Source organism: Capsicum annuum, unplaced genomic scaffold (assembly GCF_002878395.1).
Source record: "Capsicum annuum cultivar UCD-10X-F1 unplaced genomic scaffold, UCD10Xv1.1 ctg995, whole genome shotgun sequence".
Taxonomy (NCBI): Eukaryota; Viridiplantae; Streptophyta; class Magnoliopsida; order Solanales; family Solanaceae; genus Capsicum; species Capsicum annuum.
In genome coordinates this window covers 3,769,688-3,789,420 of record NW_025896043.1, presented here as the reverse complement: position 1 = coordinate 3,789,420, position 19,733 = coordinate 3,769,688, and positions in this window count along the sequence as shown.

Sequence of the window (19,733 nt, the reverse complement as noted above, 5' to 3'; positions counted from 1 at the left end):
GATAGTATAGGGTTTAAATTCATGCAATTGAGTTCACATATGGAACCATGTTGTATTGAATTGATGATCATACTTATGCCCTAAGTGTGCATGCAAGGTGTTCGGTAATATGCCCTAATGAACGATTGATGATCAAGTACTTAGTTTCCATGTGTCAAGATCATCTCATGCCTCTTAAGTTATGCTATACCTACTTGATTAAGATAATTCCCATGCAAAACATATGCATTGTGATTGCTTGATGAGATGTTCGTAAGATTAGAATATGCCATATTTATATGCATTACTATCCATGTACAACATTATGATGATCATGCGCTTCATGAAATCCCCAACTATGAAATTATGAATTGGTGATATTGGTGATGTGATCAAAAGTGTAAAGCCTTGTCAGTTTTATTTTATCGAGTTCTAGGGGTACTTGTATCCGATAATTTAGCTATGTTCCTAGTGCCATGTCATGTTTTCATGGTAATATTAGTCAATCCTTGATTAGTAGAATTTAGTCAGTCTCATGACTCAGGAAAACTCAGTAAATTTAGTATCGGTGTAGTCTCTTCAAGAAATCATTGATATCAATATTCCTGAAAATCTTAGTGATATCAGTACCCTCAGTTGTTCCTCAGATCTCAGTAGCATTCCTCAGTCAACGAAACTCAGCGAACTCAGTTTAGCTCTGCTAAACAATACCATCTATAATAGTTCATTTAGTATAATCAATCCAGTTTTTATTCAGTTTGGAGTAGAATTCAGCGTCGAGTGAACCCAAGGATGGGGACTGACCTCTTATTCAGTGGAGGGTGTGTCCCTCGAACCAATACTTGTATTCTAGAACTGTGTAGCCAGCGTAGGTTGAGATATACCCCAATGCGTAAGGCTACTAATACATCTCGTTTGGGGTTAATCCTATAAGAGGGTTGATGGAAAAGCTTTCTATCAAAGAGGTTTACCTCACAATTTATCTTTACTCATGGAATAGTATTGACACCCTTCCAGCTGGGGTTACAAGTTTGACCCCACCAATCAGTTTAAGGTTATGTCTCTTAGATGATTACCTCCCACAGTCTCAGTTTCAAATACAGTCTCAGAAATAAAACTCAGTTCAGTTCTACAGATATCCAAGACTATCAGATAGAGTCAACTCAGTACAGTATGAAACTTAGCTACTTCCATCAGTATCTAGACTATCAGATATAGTCACTCATGTTATCAGTACTCATACTCTGTAATCATGTTATCACGAACCCAGTTAATAGTATATTAATAATACGAAACTCATGTTATTAGTATTCAGTTTCAATGATTATCACATACCCAATTAATAGTACATTAATAATACGAAACTCATGTTATTAGCATTCAATTTCAGGACTATCATATATAGTCAATCAGACCAGTTCCTCATAATCAGAACTGTTAGAAACAATCATTCCTTTATCTGTTCCTCAGTACTCAATAGACTCAGTCATTCAGTAGCCCAGTATTAGTACTCAAATATCAGTAAATCTATGTTATCAGAATTGATGATTAAGTGTTTCACACTCTCAGTTACAGTTATGTATGCATGTATGTATTTTTATGTTCGTGTTAGTCATTCAATTTGTATTGTTCATACATATGAACCCCTTGCATTTTTCCTACCTCATTTGCATACCAGTACATTTAATGTACTGACACATTTGCGCTATGGTATTTTATAGCATAGGTTTAGAAGCACGAATTCTCAAGCATCCTTAGTAGATCAGATGTTCAGTAACAAGAGTAGCAGTGAGTCTTTATCATTCAAGGATAGCATGGGTATTTTATTACTTTATTATTTTAGTATTTCGAAGTTAGTTGGGGACATATCCCGTCAACTTCATAGATTTCAAAAAGTTTAGAGGCTTTTAAACTACAATATATTTTCAGACAGTTTATTTCAATTTTGGGTATTGTTATACCACATTACTGATGTTGTTTTATATTCAGTATTAGTTCAGTTTTGAACCTTATGGCCTTACAGCTTATATTATGCATATTTACCGTATATTATTCAGTGCTCAATTATAGATATCAGTCATGGGTTATTTTGGGTTCCTTTGGGGTCATGAGCACTGTGTAGCGTTTTGGGTACCAGATTCGGGGCGTTACATAGTCCTATTTGGTTCATAGATAGAAAAAATAAAAATGCCTTAAAATGAATATTTTCATCCCCGCTAACAATGTTATTGACAAAATGTGTTAGATAGTTGATTCAAGGCTCAGAACACCATAATCATAGAATCAACCCCGTGAACAAATACCAAAGATAATTATCGTAACCAATGAGATTATGTAGCTAAGTAACATTATTTGAAAGGTTTCTCCCAATTATTGCTTAAGAACTTTTATATTACCGCATTGTGTAAGTTTAATTTTGGTTTTAACTTTTCAAATGGTTTTGTTACTTTAGAACTTATTTAATCTTTGTAGTGACACTAGAATGAGATGGGTGTTTAATAGAAGTCCCTGTGGGATTGATACTTTGATTTTAAAGACCATTTTTCTACTTAGTGGACCACGTAAACTTGCTTGTGTACTTGGGAGCAGCAAGGCACACACTCATCCCAACATATTGATCGGGTAGAAAAAATATATTTTTTGTAATGCAGGTTTGAAAAGTAAGCACCCAAAACATAAAATCTCACATATCTTATGAATTAAAAGTTCCTTAACCTTGCAATGAGTAGTACACAAACTAAAAAACTTTCAGTGGTGTCAATCTAATAAAAAATATTACTTAACAATGTCAATTGTGCTAGTTGATGTTAAGTCTGAATACTCCTAACCGTCTAGTTTAAAGCTAAAACATAATATCGCATACCTTAGGCTATGAACTAATGGAGGAAAAACTATAATCTTAACATCACTATCGAAACCTAATTTGTGATTACCAATACTTTAATACTTGTTTCAAAATAATAATAATTTTTCACTGTATAGACAATAAAAAATGTAACACCAAGAATTATCAGGAACTACCAATGAATTAGTGGCTTCAAGAAGTAAAATACAGATGTCAAAACATTGCAATCCAATAAGATGCTCAACAAGTTATAGCCTAATTATTATGTGTTCCAATTCATCATCATACCATCATTGTTATCTATTCATACTAGTATAAGTGGAATAGTAGAAGGAATATAAATATTTTTCTTCCTTTGGAAGTAGCAGAAGAAAACTATAACACAATCAAGTAAAGTTTTATGGCTATGACCTATGGAAGAATTTTAAAACATAATGAGAGTAATGTTTACTCTGTTGATTTAGTACGCTGCCAAACCTTCTCAAATCTTTGTCTATGAATGTTTCTTTCTCATAAAAAATAATAGAACTAATTGTTCTAATAGTTGAATTCCTTACATTGTGTAGTAGCGCATATCAGAGTAGGAGAATGGCCTTGCCTACTCCTTCTAATTAAACTAATTAATTTATTATTATAATTACTATTGACTAAATTATAAATTTATCCTTCATTAAAATAATCAAGTTATTGCATTCTCCCCTACGTATAAATAACATTGTGCTTGAATATATCAAGAATCATACATGATGTTCTGAATAAGTTAGGATATATAAATCGAATGAACATGTGAAACACAACATAAACTAGGGATAACCTAGATAGCTCATGCAATTATATGGAACCAAATCAACAAATTCTCAAAAAATAAGAACATTATAAATAATAATATTTGTCGTATGTATGTCATGAATGGTAACAATATGTCACAACCCGAGGCTATCCTTAGTCGAGACAACAGTGCTTATGGATACAAGTGAACAAAAGCTAACCAATGAGCTGGTACCTGCTGTGAGCACTAAGTTAAATAATAATACAATACATATGCGAAAGATAAGTTGATTAGATACTATATAATTGAATACTGAAGTACGTAGCAATGACATATCTAAAATATTTGATAACAATACTGGAAACTAAACTGTCTGACTAAAACAACTGATAATAATGAAAACTAAATGAATGTCTAACTGTCTAACTGACTATCTATTTGAAAGCCTCTAAATATTATGAGGAGTTGATAGGACAAATCCCCAACTAATTCCGACTGACTAAACAAAAGAAAATATAGAAATAGCTGAGAGAAGCATATCATTTCTTCGATGGATAAGGAATTATCACCACTACTACTGGTTAAGTCTAAGTTATCTAAGATAGATCGAGAAACTGAGCATCCGAACCTATGTTATAAGACAATATAGTACAAAAAAAAGTATATGATAAGTACTTTTAGTTTCGTGGTACGTGAGATAAGGACTGTCTAAAGTGCATGAGATAACTGAGAATGAATGCATGAACATGTAATTTTTTAGAATGCAAGATGAAACATAAACATGTTTCTAAGATAATCTGCAGTCTGAAAGACTGAATTCTATATAACTTAATGACTGAATCTATATGCTTTGGTTAAAAAATTCTGAGTTGAGACATACTAAATGAGACTGTTGGAGGTATCATGTAACTGGCATGCCCCAATCTGAGGTAATCGGGGTCCAACCAATAACCCGAATTAGAAGGATAGCAGTACCATGCCACAGGTATCGAAACATGACTATGTGGATCCACTAAACTGGTGTCTCAAAGGATTAGGGAGTCATCCTCTACTGGAAGATGCTCTCATGAGATATGTGTCAACCTAACTGGCAGGAAGATATCTCAATCCAACACTAGCTACGTATTTTTGGTGCATGGGGATTGCTACTAAGGATCACACCCTTTACTATCGAGTGAGCCCCTATCCCTGGGTTCACTAGGTTCTAAATCCTACTTATAATTGAACTTACACCGGTACTGACTTAATTTCGATTGAACATAACAACTAAAATTTCACAACATTATCATGATGACTTAATAATAATAATAAAAAGTTTTATGGTTACCTAAATTATTTCTTGAAAATCTTAAATCATGTAAAACATATAGTTATCAGGTGTTCATAACCCACTAGCATTGAATGATCATAAAATATGATATCAAAGCTTAAAACTATATTATGGGATCATGGTGTAAAGACCCAAATATGATATCAAAGATTAAAACTATAATATGGGATTATGGTGCAAATACCCAAAACCTAAGCATTTCACCAAACCAATATAAAGCATTAACTTGAACATACAAATGTTTTAAACATAGTAAAACAACATGATTACATGAACAACTTCATAACTTGTGGATTTAACATGAAATCAATGGAATGTGACATGGAAATTTGAAACTCAAAAAACAAAAATTTTTCATTCACTTGTTAATACTTGTAGATGTTGCTTGTAATAGACTTAGCAAGAAATTCATGGATTATATTCATGAGACTAATGTATGATTTCATAAAGCAGGATAACAATTATATTCATAAGCTTAAAATATAGTTTTTGGGCTCAATGGGTTAAAGGGACAAATTAATGAACATCCACATAGCTTAAAAAAAAGCTTTGGGGAAAATCTTTGAAGTTATTCTTGTTATTTGAGAAACCATAAATTCTTGGGAAAAATGAATAAATCATTCTTTTAATTTGTCTTCTAATGAAGTTGGAACATATGAGGTGAATTGGGGCTTTGTAGCCTTTTATACCATACCTTGTAAAGCCAAAACGATATAGGTTTTGCATTTAAGAAAGTGGGAAAAGACACAAAGGCCCCTAGAAAAACTCACAAGAAATTACGTCCCCAATCGGGTACGAGTTTATCACAGGACTTTTAAGATAGGATACGAATGGGTCTCTAACTCGTAAGTTAGACAGAATCAATATGGTCTACACTGGTCATTATATGAGTGGAACATACTACTTATACCTTTACATATGATTAGTATCCATAACTCGTATCTTGGACAGAGCGTCAAGGAGTCTACATTGATGTCCTTATGACTTGGGGTTCATACTACTCGTAGTCCTCTTAATGACTAGTATTCATTCTCTCGTACCTTGGATAAAATGCACAACACCTCATACTGACTTGGGTGTGACTTACCATGTATGACTCATACTTCACTTGGCAACTTCTAGGGTCACCTAAATTAATAATATAATGACAACTTAAAACACTATTTGGGATACGACTACAACATACTACTCGTATGAGTCTATATGACCTAAAGGATGAGTTGTAAGCTTTCCAAAGAACATGAAAATATGGGGTTTCACAATATCTCCCCCTTGGGAGCATTCAACTTTGAATGAGACTAGTTTGACTGAGAATACTAAGGTAACTGAGATCGTATGGTAAACATGCATAATTTGGAACATGAATAAATAACTGAGTCTGATGCATCATACATGAACTAAACTGAACTAATTTTGTGAATGTGAGAAATGACATGAGAATGGTTCTTAAACTAAAATAGAGTACGAAAAAGAGTCGATCTATGAAAAAATTTGTTCCCCCAAGATGTGTCTAAAATTTTTGAGAAAAAACAAGGGTTCTTGGCTTGCATATATTCTTCTGCTTCCCAAGTAGCTCCCTCAACAGACTGATTCCGCCATAGAACTTTGACCAAGAGAACCTCTTTTTTCCTAAATCTACAAGTCTGATTGGCAAGGATCTTAACTAGGATTTCTTCATACGATAGACTATCTTCCACATCCATACTCCCTAAGGGTATGACTGAAGCCGGATCGCTAATACATTTCTTTAATAAAGAGGCATGTAATACCAGATGAACTAACGCCAAATCTGCAGGTATCTCTAACTCTTAAGCTACCCTCTTAAAATAATACAAGATTCTATATGGGACAACATAGTGGGGACTGGGGTTCCCCTTTTTTCCAAATCTATTCACTCCTTTCGTAGGTGAAATTTTCATATAGAACAAGTCACCAACATAAAACTCAAGAATTTTTCTCCTCTCATCGCCTCAAATACTAAATCTAGCCCTATCAATGCAGCCTTACCTACTTCTAACCAACCAATAGGAGATCTACATCTCGCTATGTAGAGATCCTCAAATGGAGGCATCTGAATACTTAAGTTATACCTATTGTTGTAAGAAAACTTAATCAAGGTTAAGTGGTCATCCCAACTACCTTTAAAGTCAATGACACAGGCCCTCTACATGTCCCATAAATTTTATATAGTTTATTCTGCTTGACCATCTGTCTGTTGATGAAAAGTTGTACTGAGATGAACTGGGGGACCAAGAATATTCGGACAAGCTTTCCAAAAGTGAGAAGTAAATTAAGTACCTCTATCTGAAATGAGGGACAGTTGAATCCCATCCAAATTAACCAACTCTTTTAGATATTGTCTAGCATAATCCTCAGTTGAATTGGAAAGAAATAAGATGATTTGGTCATTCTATCCATAGACACTTAATTTTGTCACTCCCTGATATAAATTTTAGTCATTTTACATTACCATACACCTTACACCTTTCCATAATTTTTACCCGAAAGGACAAAAAACAACAAAATCCATAACAACTTTAACACCTCACCCAATCAAATTTAACCACCTCACCCTAACAAAAATAACATTTTTTACCCGACCCAACTCCTACCCATTTACCCCTTACCCCTACCTTTTACATATTTTTCCCATTTTTTGTTTCCTTTATAAGTAACACACCGTCAATATATACACACCTTATATCAAAATATTCACGGACGGATTTCCACTCACAATAAAGAAGACTCCTCTATTTTATCGTTAATAGACCTAAACTCATAATTTACACTCATCTACACATAGAGGTCACATAAAAAATGTTCACAGCACACTGATTATATAGAGAAAGCACACACAAAAATGGGTTTAGGGAGAAAGCAGGGAGAACAAGCGAGGTAAAAAGTGAAAAATTGATAGAGGAAGAGGGAATCAAGAGAAAATCAGGACTTAAAGAGAGCAACAATTTGAGAGAAAATGGGGTGAATAGTAAACCAGCTAAACCAAAAAAGGGGAGAGAGTGATGGTTTAGTTGAATTCTCATCGAAAAACATTACTACTTTTGAAACTAGGCCCCTTTCTCTGATTTCATCACCGCTAGCTCACCATAGCTTGGGGCAATCAAAATTGGTGAACTCATCTTTATTCCTACCTAAATTTCACGGGAAAAAACAATAGTGGTTGATCATATTGAGCTTGTTTGTGGCTAAATTTAATTAGAAATTGTTGGGTTAGACGTTGAGGTTCCATTTGGGTGAAGGTTTCATTGCTTTGCAAGCTATGATCCTGCTTTTTGGAATAAAATCATCGATTGAGGTTCAATTTTATATCTCATATCTCCATTTTTGTGAATGTTTTTTGATGGTGATGAAATTTATATTATTTTATTTGATATAATTTTGATTTTGATTTTCTAATTGTTAATTCCATGCTATAGTTATGTTAATCACTATAGGTGATATTTCAATTTGATTTGGGGTATAGTTTAATTTGGGGGCGGAAGTTAAAAGTTGATAAAGTCAATATTATTATTTTCATTCATTGATGTCATTGATTGTGATAGTGCCATGATATGTCGAGTGGGATAGGCAAACAATAGGGTTAGGAAGACAGATTTAGAACTTGTGGATTGTGAAATGTTTTGCATATTTGTTGAATGGTTTTGATCTCCTCACATTGAAAACATGTATTCATTTAGTCGGAAAATGCCCCGAGGTCATTTGTATTTATTCACCGGGGAATGTCCCAAAGTATTTTGTACCCCGAGAGAGTTGTACCCAAAGACGGTGCGTGATCCAGGCCCAACGCACCGGGTAGAACATAGTTTAGGATTAGTGTAGGTTAACGTAGGTTTACATTTAAGAACATTTTTATTGTAGGTCTGTAATAAATTGGACTGGACACTAATTTTTGTTTTGTTTGTTTGATTGTTTGTTTCATGTTTATGTGTTTTTTGGTGTGTACTTTCATAGTATCAGGCTAGCTGATATACTCTACAAAGCGACCATGCTGAAATCACGAGGTGTCGCGACCCAAACCATGGAGACCCGAAACACCCCTATCTGTCTAGTAATCATGCACCTAATTCATTTGATCAAAGCAATGCAAAAAATAACACAATAATTTATAAACATGATCATAAATATGAAAGAAACAATAACGGGAAGATAAGATTCCCTCAACATCAATTAACCTCTAAACAACTGTCTGAGAAAATCTCTAACAAATGACTGAGTCAAGTAACCATATATAAAATGGGACAAGGCCCTCGTTAGACCCCAAAACTAAATATAAGAAAAAAAGACTGCAGGACATAAGACCTTCCGAAACATAGAAGGCTCACCACTTGTCTCTGCAATTCTGTCTGAATGATCTACTGATTCTCTTGATCCCTAGATTGGGCCTCTTAACCTGAGAGGTTGGAGACGGGAAGGGATCAGCACAAAAGTAATCGCATGCACAGATATCAAAACAAAACATAATATTTTTACAATATATAGTTGATAGCCATTATAAAGAAAATTTCATATCAAATCATTTGAAAACGCATGGGTGTAATGCAATAGTTTCTCAACAACAATGAAATGCAACTGAGCTAGGTGGAATACCCTACATAATTTACACCAACTGTCTAAACTCGATTGCCGCTGAGATTAGAGTATAAGTAAGGGAGAGACACACAAGATCACAAAGCATGGTATCTCGACCCTATGGTAGTGCCCAAGATAACTTATCCTTGGCTCCTACCTATAGTCCCAATTTGGGAATGACATGAAGTCAAGTACACAAGATCACTTAGCCTGGTACCAATATTGCATGTCGGCAAACACGTTTTCCAGCGATGAGCCCTTATAACTCAAACGCCTTCTTCGAGCATCCATCTTTCCCATGTAAAATCAATGCATTCAAATTTTATCTGATTCAATCACATATCATGTTCCATAGGATATCATCATACCCTACTTGCAAGTCCTTAATATCACTTAAACATATTCATAACCATGTGAAAACCAAGGTGCTTCACCATTTACAAGTGGTGAACAATATTTATTTCAAATTAATGCTCTCTTTTGTTGATCACAATATAATATGGGGTATCAAGACATTATCATGAGAATTTGAAAGCAATTTATCATTCATATTTATCAAACTTCAATGGAAAATCTCAAATCATATATGCATGGTTTCAACCATGGAAGTATATAGGCAAACAATTCCCATGACATAAAGTAAATGACTTAGAAATCATATTGAAAGCAAGATATTAGCATTTGATTGAAAACCCCATTTGAAAGCTTGAATGTTTATAAAAACTACACCCATGAGATTTTTTGATAATCCCACATACCTCTATTTCCAAGGATAATAGATGTTTCTTGAAGCTTGCGGATTGGTCATTCCAAATATGTAATTATCTTTGAAAACCTACAGTAAAATATTGAGCTATTTGGGTTTTTATATTGAAACCCTAAGGAGAATATTTGAGCACTTTTAATGAATGAATAAATATTTTGGGGTCCTTGGAACTAAATTTCGTGTTTTAGGGCTAAGTAAGGGTGGAAAAGGACCACTTTGTCCTCAACACGGAGTGTTTAAGTCACTCGAATTCCTTACATAGGTGCTGCCCATCCCATTACCTATGTTCACATAGGCACTGCCTAGGCTATTCCCTATGCTTCCCAGTGGCTATAGGCAATTGATTAGGTGGCACTTATCACTTTGAAAGGCCATAACTTCTTGCTCAAGTGTCAGATTTTAGCCAAATTGATATCGTTGGAAAGCAAACTTGAATACCTCTTATTTGACACATAGTAGGCTTTTTAATTCGACATATGCAAGAGAGTTATGGTAGATGGAAGATGACACACTTTACAACGTCCACTAAAACTTAGTTGATCAAAATAGTTTCAACTCATCGTTGAGTTGAAGGACCTCTATGGTCTAAATTCAAGCTTGAGTGGATTCACATGCAACACTATAATTAATATACCATATTGGCATAGGATTTTATGGATTCAAGATTAACAACGCATCAAAATCAGGGTCTATATTGTAGCCTGAATTGTGTGGCATTACATTATCCCTCCCTTAGGATCAATCATCCCCGAATGATGATGTGGTACAGAGACAGACATAATTTTTAGCATAATAAAGAAATAGGAAAGATAAGATAGGAATAGTACCTTCTGTCACCTCACCCATCAAAGAAAACAAATTGGGATATCTAATTCTCATGACATTTTCTGACTCCCAAGTTGCTTCTTCGTCTTTTTGATTCGTCCACAGTACCTTTACTGATGCTATCTCCTTGCTCCTCAGCTTTCAAACTTTGCAATCTAACATTTCAATCGGCTTTTCTTTGTAAGACAAGGAGCCTATCACTTTGATACCCTCTACTGGCAATACCATAGAATGATCTCCAATGCATTTCTTCAACATGGATACATGGAATACCAGATGAACGGAACCTAAACTTTCAAGCAATTCTAACTCATACACAACTGTACCAATCTTTTTCAAAATCTGATATGGCCCTACATAATGAGGGCTCAATTTACCCCTTTTTCCTAATCGCATAACTCCTTTTATAGGAGAGACCTTGAGAAACACCCAATCACCAATTTCAAACTCTAGTTCTCTTCTCCAAACATCGGCATAGGACTTGTAACGACTCTAAGCAGTCTTGAGTCATTCTCTAATGATCTTCACTTTCTCCATCACTTGATGAACAAGATCAGGCCCATACAACTGAGTCTTACCCACTTCATACCATCCTATCGGAGACCTATAACTCCTTCCATACAAAGCCTCAAAAGGGGCCATCTTGATGCTGTCATGGTAGCTATTATTATAAGCTAATTCAACCAGTGGCAGGTGATCTACCCAACTACCTTTGAAATAAATAAAGCATGCCCTCAACATATCTTCGAAGGTCTGAATGGTACGCTCAGCTTGCCCATCCATTCAGCTTGCCCATTCATCTGAGGGTGGAAGGCTGTGCTGAAATTCAATTATTTACCTAAACCCTTCTTGAAGGTTCCCCAAAATTGAGATGAAAACTACGTACCTCTATTGGATATAATGGACAGTAGTGTCCCATGCAATCGAACTATCTCCTCAATGTAAATCTTAGCATAAACCTCTACTGAATAAATAGTCCTCACAGGAAAAAAATGGGCTGACTTGGTTAACCGATCTACAATTACCCATATAGAATCATACTAGTTTTGGGATCTCGGAAATCCTGTAATGAAGTCCATGTTTATCATCTCCCACTTCCATAAAGGCAGGGCTATCTCTTGGGAAGTATCACCTGGCCACATGTGTTCTACCTTCACTTGTTGACAGTTCAAACACTTGGACACAAAATCAGCTATATCACGTTTCATGTTATTCCACCAATATAAGGTTTTTAGATCATGGTATATCTTATTAGAACCTAGGTGAATGACATACCTCAAAGTGTGCACCTCATTAAGGATTCTTTCCCATAGTCGATCGACATTCGGAAAGCACATCCTACCCTGAAATCTCAGAATACCATCACCACCAATTTCAAATGACATAACCTTTTGTTGACCCACATCTTTCTTAATTTGCATCATGATAGGATCTTCAACCTGCTTCTCCTTAACTTCTGCTCAAAGAGATGACTTAGCTAACTCAAGAACAATAACCCCTCCATCTTCAGAATCTAAGAGTTGCACTCTCAGATTTGCAAGGCGGTGAATATCCTTCACCATTTTTTTCTTTCCTTCTTTTACATAAGAAAGGGTGCCCATAGACAACCTATTGAGGGCGTCGGCTACAACATTTGCCTTGCCCAAATGGTAATACAGTCTCATATCGTAGTCTTTCAAAAGCTCCATCCAACGCCTCTGCCTGAGGTTCAATTCTTTCTATGAGAAAACAAACTGTAAACTCTTATGGTCAGTATAAATATCAACATGCACTCCATAGAGATAGTACCTCCAGATTCTAAGTGCAAACACCACGGCTACTAACTCCAAGACATGAGTGGGGTAATTGCACTCATGCACCTTTAACTGCCTAGATGCATAAGCTAACACCTTACCAAGCTACATTAATACACAACCAAGTCCCACACGGGACGCACCACAACAAACCATAAAATCTTCTACACCCTTGGGAAGGGTCAAAACAGGAGCAGTAGTAAGCTTTTTCTTCAATTTCTCAAAACTATTTTCATACAAGTTAGACCACACAAACTTCATCTTTTTCTGAGTTTGTTTAATAAGCGGAGCATCTATGGAAGAAAAAATCTCTATGAACCTTTTGTAAAACCTTGCCAAACCCAATAAGCTTCAAATATAGGTTGGAGTCGTGGGTCTTGGCCATTTTCTCACTGCTTCAACTTTCTGGGGATCCACTTTTATCCCCTCACTAGACACAATATGCCCCATGAAGGCAATAGCATCTAACTAGAATTCACACTTAGAAAATTTGGCATACAACTGGTGATCCTTAAGGGTTTGAAGGATAATTCGAAGGTGATTGGCGTGATCCTCTTTACTGTTAGAATAGATCAGAATATCATCAATAAATATAATGACGAATAAGTTAAGAAACTGATGGAACACTCTATTCATAAGATCCATGAAGGCTGTAGGGGCGCTAGTCAACCCGAAGGACATGACTAGAAATTTTTAGTGACCATGTCGGGTTCGCAAGGCTATCTTAGGTATGCCTGGCTCCCTAATTTTCAACTAATAATAACCCAAATGAAGGTCTATTTTTGAAAAACATTTGGCGTCCTGAAGCTGGTCAAAAGGTCGCCAATCCTAGGAAGAGGATATTTATTTTTAATCATGACTTTATTTAACTGACAGTAATCTATGCACATCCGAAGGGTCCGATCGTTCTTTCGCACAAAGAGCACGGGTGCACCCCATGGGGAAACACTAGGATAAATAAAACCTTTGTCTAGGAGGTCTGCAAGCTATTTTTTAACTCCTTTAGTTCCGCGGGAGCCATTCTATATGGTAGAATAGAAATAGCACGAGTGTCTGGCAAGACATCAATGGCAAAATCTATCTCCCTATCAGGGGTATCACTGGGAGATCTTCGGGAAACACTTCTGGGAATTCATTCACTACAGGGACTGACTGTTGAGAAACGTTTCCAAATTTTGAATCTTTTACTTGGATTAGATGTTACATACAACCCTCAGAGATAAGCTTTCGGGCTCTAATATAAGAGATAAACTAACCTCTATGTTTCACAGAACTCCCCACCCATACAATTGGTGTCTCATTCGAGAAAAAAAAAGTGACCTTTCGGGTTCTGCAATCAAGAGTGGCATAATACGAATGGAGCCAGTCTATCCCAAGGATGGCATCAAAATCGATCATATCCAGTTCTATAAGGTCTGCCACAGTTTTCCTTCTATGAATAGACACGACACAATTTCTATATACCCTTTCACCAACAATAAAATCACCTACAGGGGTAGAAAAAAAAATGGTTCTACAATAACTTCGGGCTCAAACCTGAAACCAACCGCCACATAAGGGGTCACATATGATAAAGTAAACCTGGGATGAAGCAATACATAAACATCACCAGAAAATATTTGTAACATAACGGTGACAACATCTGGTGAATCTTCTGCCTCCTGGCGGTTAGTTAAAGAATATAACTGGTTGTGACCATTTCTTCCAGCTGACGGGGCTCCCTTAGGAAAAGAAGCTATGGAGGAAGCTTGGGACTTAGCCCCCCCCTCCCTCGTATTTACTCCAGCAGAAGGACAATCTCTTTGAAGGTGACCTACTTTGCCACAAGTATAGCAGTTTGTCCCCTCAAACCAACACTTTCTTAGATGATTCCTTCTACAAACCTCATACCACAGATAAGTACGATGCTACTGGGCCACACTGCCCTAAGACTGTGTACCTAGAGCTTTAGACCCATGAGGAGTCTAAAAACTCTGAGTTTGTCTATCTGTCAGTGGTCTGGGTGCTGGGGTGCTAGCTGCTGACTGTTGACTGTGCATTATTCCAAAACTTCTTCTTCTTTGACCACTTATTACCCAAGTTACCACTCTGTGGCTGACTCAGGTGCTGGTCCGCAGATCTAGCTCTCTTAGCCTGTCTTTCTTTCTATCTACATTCAGCAATCTTTTTCTTCTACTCTTCCACCTGTTGTATATGAACGGTCAGTCGAGCAAAGTCTAACTCTTTATTCAACATAGCCCCCTGGAACTCATGTACCAACTATCAGCAAGGTCAAATGCAAATTTCCTTATCCGAGTTCTCATATTACTAGTCAACTCTGGTGCATAGCGGGCTAGTTTATAAAACTTCAAAGTGTACTCCTGGACACTTATAGTACCCTACTTCAGATTCATAAACTCTTCCGCTTTGGTCTCCTTCAACTCCAGAGGAAAGAATCGATCAAGAAAAGCTTCCACAAATTTGCCCCAAAATGTGGGCTCAGCACTTTCACCTTTTGCATTTTCCCAGTCGGTATACCACTGATTCGCAATGTCCCTGAGCTGATAGGTTTCTAGCTCCACCCCTTCAACCTTATCAACCTGCATCACCTTAAAGATCCTTTCCATCTCATCCACAAACACTTGTGGATCTTCCTCTATCTTGAAGCCAGTGAATTTAGGTAGGTTCATCTTCATGAAATATCCAACTCTAGTATCCTCAGATGTAAAATATGCAGACCCAACATCTTTCGATCGTTAAGCCTGGTTATCTACCAACTGTGTCATCATATGAATGGACCATCTGAATTTTGAATTTGAAATATCTCCCTAAGTAGTTGGGGGATCGTTGGCATTAGTCCATGGAGCCCTAGGTGGACTGGTCGGGACTGAAGGTACTCCTAGAGTAGGGACAAATTTTAAAGTGTGAACCCTGTTATGGGTCCGCATCCCATGGGTGGACAACCCTCATCTGACTAAGCATTGTAATAGATGATACTACGTGGAGGCATAACTGTGTTTTTCAAACACAAGTGATCATTGATTACGAGACAGTTTAGATTCTTAAGCATGAACTAAATCACAAAGAAGGGAAATATTTCCTAAAAACCTAGAAGCCTCCTTCTTATAAGTGTGGCGCGCTACACACTCATAAACAAGACTCTACTTGATACGATTTCACAGACACCCTGGGACCATGAACCATGTTTTGATACCAAGTTTGTCATGACCCGAACCAGGGCCTGGACGTGACAAGCAGTTCAAAGAATGGAGGCCTGAAACACCTCTATCTGTCTTGTAATCATGCACCTAATTCATTTGATCAAAGTAATGTAGAAAAAAATACAATAATATAGAAACATGATCATAAATATGAAAGAAACAATAATGGGGAGATAAGATTCCCTCAACATCAATTAACCTCTAAACAACTGTCTGCAAAAATCTTTAACAAATGACTGAGTCAAGAAACCTATATAAACTGGGACAAGGTCCCCAGTAGACCCCAAAACTGAATATAAGAAAAAAAGGACTGCAGGACATAAGACCTTCAGAAACATAGAAGGCTCACCACTAGTCACTGCAATTCTATCTGAATGATCTACTGGTTCTCTTGACCCCTAGACTTGGCCTCTGAACCTAAGAGGTTGGAGAGGGAAGGAGGTCAGCACAAAAGTAGTGGTACTTAGAGATATCAAAACAAAACATAATATTTTTACAATATATAGTTGAGAGCCATTATAAAGAAAATTTTGTATCAAATCATTTAAAAACACATGGGTGTAATGCAATAGTTTCTCCACAACAATGAAATGCAACTGAGCTTGGTGGAATACCCTACATAATTTACACCAACTGTCTATCCTTGGTTACCACCGAGATTAGAGTATAAGTGAGGGAGAGACACACAAGATCACATAGCATGGTGTCTCGACCCAATGGTAGTGCCCAAGATCATTTACCCTGGGATCCTACCTATAGTCCCAATTTGGGAATGAGATGAAGTCAAGTACACAGCATCACTTAGCTTGGTACCAATATTCCGTGTTGGTAAACATATTTTCCAGTGATGAACCCTTATATCTCAAATGCCTTCTTCAATCATCCACCTTTCTTATGTAAAATCAATGCATTTAAATTTCATCTGATTCAATCACATATCATGTTTTATAGGGTATCATCATACCAACTTTCAAGTCCTCAATATCACTTCCATATATGCATAACCATGTAAAAACCAAGGTGCTTCATCATTTACAAGTGGTAAACAACATTTCATTCAAATTCATGCTCTCTTTTGTTGATCACAATATAATATGGGGTATCAAGACATTATCATGGGAATTTGAAAGAAATTTATCATTCATATTTATCAAACTTCCATGGAAAATCTCAAATCACATATGCATGGTTTAAACCATGGTTTAAGTCACTAGAATTCCTTACATAGGCGCCGCCCATCCCATTGCCTATGTTCACATAGGTGCCGCCTATGCAATGACCTATGTTTACAGATGCTCCACCTAGGCTATCGCCTATTTTTACATAGGCGCCGCCTAGGCTATTGCCTATGCTTTCCAGTGGCCATGGGCGATTGGTTAGGCGACGCTTATCACTTTGAAAGGCGATAACTTCTTTCTTGGGTGTCGGATTTTAGCCAAATTGGTATCGTTGGAAACATAACTCAAATACCTATCATTTGACACATAGTAGGCTTCCTTATTCAACATATATAGTGAGGTATGGTCGATAGAAGCTGACACACTTTACAACGTCTACTAAAACTTAGTCGATCGAAATAGTTTCAGCTCTTCCTTGAGTTGAAGGACCTCTATGGTCTAAATTCAAGCTTGAGTGGATTCACATGCTACACAATAATTAGCTTGTCCTATTGTAATAGGATTTTATGGCTTTGGAATTAACAATGCATCGAAATCATGGTCTATATTGTAGCCCGAATTGCAGGGCGTTACGCGGGGCGAATAGGTGCCTAACACCTTTCCGTCAGTCAACAAAATTCGTTACCCAGAATATCTATACCCAGATCAGTTTTAGAGTCAATCCATTTCAGAAAAAGATTTCCTAAGGTGAGTTGCCACACACGGCGTATGCCAAGTGGCAACTCTGAATTTAATCGAGAAATGTATCATTTTTAATTTTTTTTATTTTTGTCACTTTAATAATAAAAAAAAATTTCTAACCTTAAAATATTCTTTTTGGTTTAAAAAGTAGTGTGACAGCTTTGGCGACTCCACTGAGGATTTTTTAGAATTAAAGCTTATTTTTTGAGTTGTATCGGCTAAGTTTGACACTATCGGTGTATGAATATTTTGATTGTCTTATTATTTGTGTTATTGTTTTATCATTTTTAGATGCATATGTGTTTTTTGTTTACATTCATTCTTTATGTGTTACCGCTTTATATCTGGCATCATTTGCATAACACGAGTCATTTCTTTTGCAACAAGTTTCGAAGAACACATTGCATACATGAACTCATGTTGAGTCAACCTTATTTTAGGAGGGGGATCCATCGAACGTATGGAGTTGGTGGAAATTTGTCACAGCCACTATCGACCATACGCTCCCCCAAACAACCTTGTTAGTGGACTCTAGCCTAGGTTAGCCTTTAGGTCATGCTTATCTGCATCATATTGTGACCTAGGGGGATCCATTTGGTCCTTTGTAGGAGACTCACCCCTAAATCATTACTACGTATTAACTATTGCATTTTGATGATGACCAAGTCATTTGACAAACTGATTTTATGAAAACATGTGTTAAGATTAAAGGAAGGCGTGTTTAAAAAACAAGGAAAAAAAGAAAAAGTGAGTCAAAAAAGAGTTTCCTAGATTTTGATAGTTTTTATGGCTTTTGTTCTTCACAATCCAACAAATTCAAAAAGATTTTTACCTTTTACACTCATATCTCAAAAACAAAAACATTAAAAATATTTTCTTTTTACTTTCTTTAGCAAGAATTCATAATTCAGAATTTTTAATTTTTTTTTACGATAGGAGGCTTTGATAAAAGAAAAATGCAAAAAATATTGTAGAAGTTTTGTACATTTCATATAATAGAAATATTAAAAAGGATTTTCCTTTTATGGATAGTCATTTTTATATGAAGTATCAAATTAAAAACTCAAAAAAGATTTTATTGACATTTTTCTTCGCCTGTTTACAGTCGTATCTCTCAAGTCAGGGTTTAGTTTGTAATTCAATCTTTAATTATCCAATCTGGATGAACTACGTACACCTGATTCACCTCTCTCGAGGGAGAGATATGTAGGCATCCCTTCTAGGGTTTGGTGATCTTATTTAAAAAACCAAATAAAATTCTTCACTCTTCATTTAGAATAGGTATCATATACATCTTTAAAAGAAAACTACAAAAAGATTTTCCTTTAAAAGTTTCAAGTTTCACTTTCGTATGAAATTCAAAATCGAAAACTTAGAAAAAATTTTCTTTGGTAATCATAGGTTTCACTTTGTATAGGGATGTTAAAGCTGAAAAATACCAAAAGATTTCTGTTAAATCTTTTGACAATTTGTTATTTTTCTTTTCATCTTAAAGTTTCAAGAAAAAGAAAAAGAAAGAGAGTTTGACGTCCATGTTGTGCCCAAACTTCACGAACTACACAGACTCGATTCTCATCTCTCAGGAGAGAGATATGTAGCGCCCTACTTGGATTTGGTGATATTTTTAAAAAATAGATAAAAAAAGTTTTTAGAAAGTTTTAAACTCTAACGCATTTTCTATCTCTTGTCGAGTTAGTTTAAGGTGGTTGTTTGATGGTATTTTGGATGGTCCTCCATATTGCACCAAGTCAAAGAGAAAGTTATGGCCAACAAGAATACC